Here is a 6,381-nt window from a genome sequence, read left to right as displayed (position 1 = left end):
AACCTCAAGGATCGAAAAGAAGGGACAATGATAACAATGGGGAAGATGGAGTGAGAAGATGTGACAGACTAATGGATAAGCAAGATGTGAAGATTGAGGAGTTGTCCAAACAAAGAGCAGTAGGCAAGAACAATTATGGTAAGATACACAATCATGATGAAGGAAATTCCTCTCTTCTTTTCATGGCTGATAAAATTGGTATAGATTTGGGATGTACCATTGTTATGATTAACCAAAACTTAGGGATTATTGAAAATATGGAACAAAGCAGAAAAGACTTTTACTATACTCATCTTAAACAAAAAGAGGAGGTACCAGTGCAAAAAGAGATATTGCTCATTGACACTGGGGACACCACTCTCAAAGAATTATACTCTTATGTGGATCATTTAGATGCTGAAATTGAAATAGATTACTATTCTCATCTGAAAAACATTTTTCTAGTGAAAAAGAGCAGTTTAGGCTCACCTGGAATAACCAGTGTGAAGCCTACTGTATATATTGGGGGAAAAAGGTAGAAAAGGAAAAAAAGATGATAGGCATGATTTGGAATGTTAGGGGGATTGGGTCCCACATTAAAAAAATCCTTTATTAGAGATTGTATCTGTGATAGGAAAATTGATTTCATTGGTCTTCAAGAGACTATAAAAAATGAGTTTACTAAAAATGAACTACACAATCTGTGTGGGGATAGAAATTTAGCTGGAATTGGATACAACCTAGGGGGGAATCAGGAGGTATCCTTGTGGGTGTTAATAATGATTCCTTTGAGATTCTCAATGTTGAGAAAGGGGTTTACTGTATTAGAACTTTACTTCTAGACAAAAAGGCCAAATTTGAATGTAATCTTATAATTGTCTATGGTGATGCTCAAAATGTGGGTAAAGCTACTTATATGGCAGAAATATCCAGGATATATCATGATAATGTTGTTGCTCCCTGTCTGGGGGGGGGGGGGATTTCAACATTATTAGGAAAGGTGAGGATAAAAATAGACCTGGTGGATGTGGCCACTGGAGCTTTATCTTTAATGCAATCATTGAACATGCTGGTTTAAGAGAGCTACCTTTGAATGGTAGAAAATTCACTTGGGCAAATAATCACCAGGACCCCACATATGAAAAATTAGATAAAATCTTTATATGCCCAGATTGGGAAGATCATTATCCCCTGACTGAAGTCTATGCGTTAGAGAGGGAGCTATCTGATCATACACCTTTAATACTTGATAAGGGGGGAAGAAATACACACCACCCATTTTTAGATTTGAAAACTCTTGGATGTTGAGGGAGGGCTTTAGAGAATTTGGAAACAAAATTTGGCTGGCCAAATACTATGGGGATACCATAGAACAGTGGCAAACCAGAATGAGAACTTTCAGACAGAAAGTGAGAGGGTGGATTGTAAACTTTGATGCGTGGTATAGAAAGATAAAGAAATAAATCCTGATGAAACTAGATGCTTTAGATAAAAATGCAGAAACCATGGGGCTCACTGCCCATCATAGAGAGGAACAAAAGGATCTTAGGTCTCAATTACATAGGCTGCTAATACAAGAAGAGCTGAAGTGGCTACCGAGATATAAGGATATAGAGATTAAAGATGGTGATTGTGATACAAAATATTACCATGCCAAAGTGAATGGTAGGAGGAAAAACAGAATATTATCATTAGAACAAGAGGAATGGGTGATTGAGGGATAGGACAACCTCATTAAATACATCACTAATTTTTACAAGAAACTCTTTGGGCAACCAGACTTGTCCACTATCAACCTTAATACTTGGGGGGGCAGGGGATTACTAGGGAACAGGCAGACCTGCTGACTAAACCCTTTTCAATGGAAGAATTACATTGCTGCCCCCTCGATCCTCTGCTCGAACGACTCACTGATCTCCGACGCCGCCGTCCCCTCCGGCGAAGAGCCGGCGTTCATCTCGGAGCTGATGTACACGCTCAGCGGGCTGGTCCCTTCCATGGCATGTTGATGCTCCTCCCCACCGTCCCTCGGCGGCATGCTCGCGTCGCCGGCGCCGCCGTTCCATCTTGGCGTCCTGCCCGCGGAGTCGTTGCCGTTCCTGGGGGACCCGTCGTTCCACGTCTTGAAGGTGGGGGACTTGAGGTCCTTCCTGTCGAAGTGCTGCAGCCACGCGCGCAGCCTCCGCACTGACACGCTCCCGGAGCCGGCCTCTGCCTCGGCCTTCGCCTCCGCCTCCCGGAGCTCCTCGCGCTCGCGGTACGCGAAGATGGCGAGGTAGAGCAGCAGCATGAGGCTGGAGACGACGCCGGTGATGAGGAACAGCCCGCCGAAGCTGAGGTTCGACGAGCCGCCGCCGATGCCGTCCAGCGCGTTCTGGCAAGTGCCGGGCTCACCGAACCACGCCTTCTCGATGTGCGCCATCTTGTCCCCCTCCGCCAGCTTCAAGATCTCCCGCGACACGTCCCCCGTCATGGGCGACCCCCTTGGGAAGACGAACCCGAAGCCGTCCGTCTTGTAGATGGCCCCCACCTGCATGTAGCCGTCGCAGTGCTGCGACAGGAACATCTTCAGGTACGGGATCTCGTCGAACACCGCGTCCACGCCGCCGTTCGCCGAACCCTTGGACAGCGCCACTGCGTACTGCTCCACCGTGCTGTACTTCTTCATCCTCCGCTCGTCGAAGCCCATTTTCTTGAGCATGGGCTCGATGAAGGTGCCCTCCTGGTACCCGATGTATTGGCCGCGCCTCTGGAGCTCCTTCACGTCCGTCACCGTCGGCCGGAGCTGCTGGACCGTCAGCATCGACGTCAGGCTCGCCGTGTAGCTCGACGTCAGGATCAGCACCACGAACACCCATATGATCACCACAAATCTCGACAGGTTGCTCTCCAGCTTCTCCTCTGTGAAAAAACAGCACCAAGGTTGATTAATTTGGTGATCGATATTCCTCAAGAACTATGCAAAATTGAGATGATGAGATGGTTATCAAGATGCCTACTGTGTGCAAAGACGAGGATGGAGAAGGCGAAGTAGAAGATGAGGCCGAACTGCTGCGACGGCGTGCCCCGGAACTCCGGGTTGATGCGGTGCCCATGAACACCCATACCACGAAGCCGGTGAAGCAAAAGAAGGCGAGGCTGGTGAGCCAGAGGCTGGTGGTCAGTGGCTTTAGAAAGATCCACATGCTGGCGCTCGTGTCCGGCCGTGTCGCCACCACCATTGCCCACCCGGACTCCGTGAACGGCACCGTGAAGTCCACCTTGTCCATCCTGCTCGCTCTGATCGTCACGTCCCCCACCGCCATGTCCGCCTTCCCCTCGCTCACCTGGTCCACCAGCATCTCGTACGACTCCGAGCTGGCGTTGTAAGGCACGTAGCGGTAGCTTACCGGGTAGGGAAGATTCTTCATCACCGCGTCGAACACGTCGATGCAGTAGCCGGTGATCTTCGGCGTCGTCGAGTTCTCGGAGAAGACGTCCACGAACTGCTTGAACCCGTGCTTCACCGGCACAGCGACATTGAGCACCCGCTCGTTCTGCGACGCCGTCCAGCCTCTCGGCGGGGACAGCATCTCGCCCGGCCAGAGGATGGGTTTCAGCTGCCGCGCTGCCTTGCCGCTGCCGACTTTAAGGTCCCGCGAGATGCCGGACTCCGGCGTCCAGTACCCCACCGTCATGGCGCCGTTCCCGATGATGTTCAGGACCTCGTACGCCGCCACCTGCAGCTGCCCGTCTACCAGCTTGAACCTGCCGGCCATCCCGTCGAAAGTCGTGTTGAGCACCGCCCTTAGAAGAGCCGCTCCGGTGGCCGACACGCCGAGCCGGTCCAGGTCTGTACGTGCCGTGGTATTCTGCGGTGTCCGAAATGCTGGGCCGGAGACACTGGCCACCTCGGCTGCCGCGGCGATCGCCCACGCCGTGTCGTACGACCAGAGCCTGATCACGGTCGCGTCGTTGAGGAGGTCATCGTCGGAGGCCGGGTTCTCCCTCCGGAACCTTGCCCTGAACCGCGCAGAGAAGTTCTTGACTTGCTTCGTGTACTTCACGTGAGGCCGGAGACTGACGACGCCCTGCATGAAGTCGAGGTCCTCAGGGTCGAGCCTGTCCAGGAAGCTGCCTACGCCGTCGGTGGCGACCCAGGCGTAGCCGCCGGACATCATCCCGGCCTTACTCGCCCGCCGGAAGAGCCGCACGGCGAGGTCATGCGTCGCGTGCACGACGAACACGCGCATTGGCATCGCCCTGAGGCGGTAGAGCAGCGCGTCGAGGGCGTCTTCGTCCGCGCCGCTCGGCACGGCGACGCGGTCCACGATCGCCGCGCCGTCAACGCTCTGGAGCGCGTCGGCGCGCGCCGGGAGGATGCCGGCGCCGTACGGGGAGTCCTCGTGCAGGACGGTCACGGCGCGCCACCCGAAGCTTGCGAGGACGGCAGCGACGGGGGTGGCCTGGAAGGAGTCGTTGGCGGCCGTGCGCACGAAGTAGGGCGTCTGCGCCGGGGAGAGAGACGGGGAGGTGGCAGAGTAGGAGAGCACGGGGACGTGGGCGCGGCTGCCGAGATGGGCGACGAACTCCGCCTCCGCTGACGTCTTGGGCCCGATGATGGCCTGCACCTGGTCATTTTTTATCAGGTCCAGCGCTGCAACAACAACAGTAAGGAGCAGAGTTTTAGGCACATGTGCTTTCCATGAACTCTCTTGCAGTTAGAATCCCAAACCGAGAGAGAGAGAGAGCGCTCCGGAAGTGCGATACACATTGAGTCAGATCGAGGGGAAATTAACATTTTATGTGTTTTTGTCAACAACAAAAGAACATTTAATCTATCAGAGTGAAACAATATTCAACTACATTTTAAAAGTCTTATAGTTTTTTAATATACAAAACTCTGAACAAATACAAAAAAAATGGAAATATTAATACGCAATATAATATATTTTTATATTATACCTATCTAGTATTGTAGTTTTTATATTATACCTATCTAGTAGGAGTAGCGAGCTTGACCAGCTCGCGCGCTAGCACGTACGTGCACGCGGTGAAGAAGCAGACCGCGAGGACTTGCCAGTCACTCAGACGCACCTAAGCCGGCCGGGCATGCGAGAAGGCGACGTGCATGGCGATGGCATAGCGCGCGGTTAACAATTGCAGTTGATGCCATGTGGGATGGTCTGGCTAGGATACTGATCTAGTAACAGACTAACACGGACGCATCGTCTGGCTGCAGACGTGCGTGGTTGCATTGGTAATAAGTGGCCCGTTCGTTCGATCCCGTCTTGGCGAGGCGACAAAATGGCGGTTTTCACAGACTGGGCAACACGACAGTTCTTGGCCATGTGGGAGGCAGCGCGCACCGCACAAGACAACAGATCGAGTGAGTGATACAGACGATTCGAACCCCCAGTACGTACCGGCATCCGCTAATCAGTGACCAAGACGAAACATGCATGCATGCTAGTAAAATCTTTTCGTAAGAAAAAGAAACCACTAAGCATATGCGCAATTATTGTGTGCGTACCTACCATGCTGGGAATGAAACGGAGTAAGTACTACTACTTGTGTACGCGCGCAGCACATCCAGCATCGGAAAACTCAAGACGGAAGATAGTGGTCGAGACGAGCGTGCGATACTGCGATCTGAAGTGTTATCGCGCCGTAATTAAGAGCTTAATTAGAGAAGCAAGATTCATTTCAGCATGGAGCGAAAGAGCTTGTGATTAGAGAAGCATGCAGCTAGCTAGGTGGAACAGGTGTGCGCGGCAGGGGAGGGAGGGAGAGGGAGCTCACCGGCGGAAGCGGCGCCGACGACCTCCCCTTTGGAGTCGCCGAAGCGGAGCTCCACCCTGGTGGCCGACCCCGGGTGCGCCGCGTAGTAGTCCTCCACCGCCATCTCAATGCCGGTCCGCCGCCTCAGCGACACCGCCGACGACGCCTTGGTCGCCCAGTCCATGATCACCCCGACGCGCACCGGCACCGGTGCCGCCACGGTCTGCGCCGTCGCCACCCGCAGCGAGCCCGCCGGGTACTGCCCGACCAGCGCAGCCACTAGGAGCAGGGGAGCGTAGAGGAGAGAAGAAGGCGAGGGCGCTCGCACCATGGTCTTGCAACTTGGGAAGAAGCTACGCGATGCGCGATCTGACTGATGCCCGCTCAAGCTAGCGCCGGCCGCACTCATTTATACGCGACCTGGACGGGTCTAGCCTCGTGCGCACCCACCCGGCGACTTGTATTCCGGTGGCGTACCGCGAGGTGGGCCTTGGGCCACTAGCACGTACGATTGAAAGCTATGTTTTTTTCAAAAAAAAAGAGGATAGATGCCGGCCATTTTATTAATTATTTACAGAAACCATACAAAGTAATACATAAGTCAGTCTGAAGTCACCATCTAGGCAACATCTGTTGCTACTC

At 53.0% G+C, this 6,381-nt stretch overlaps 1 pseudogene; it reads right to left on the bottom strand.

Annotated features, from left to right (window-relative positions):
• Positions 1–1,647: 1,647 nt before the first annotated feature.
• LOC119320461 lies at positions 1,648–6,070 on the bottom strand (annotated as a pseudogene).
• Positions 6,071–6,381: the final 311 nt, after the last annotated feature.

This window comes from Triticum dicoccoides, chromosome 6B, assembly GCF_002162155.2.
Source record: "Triticum dicoccoides isolate Atlit2015 ecotype Zavitan chromosome 6B, WEW_v2.0, whole genome shotgun sequence".
NCBI lineage: Eukaryota > Viridiplantae > Streptophyta > Magnoliopsida > Poales > Poaceae > Triticum > Triticum dicoccoides.
Note: the sequence above shows the minus strand (reverse complement) of the source record. Positions and strands in the feature narration are given on the sequence as shown.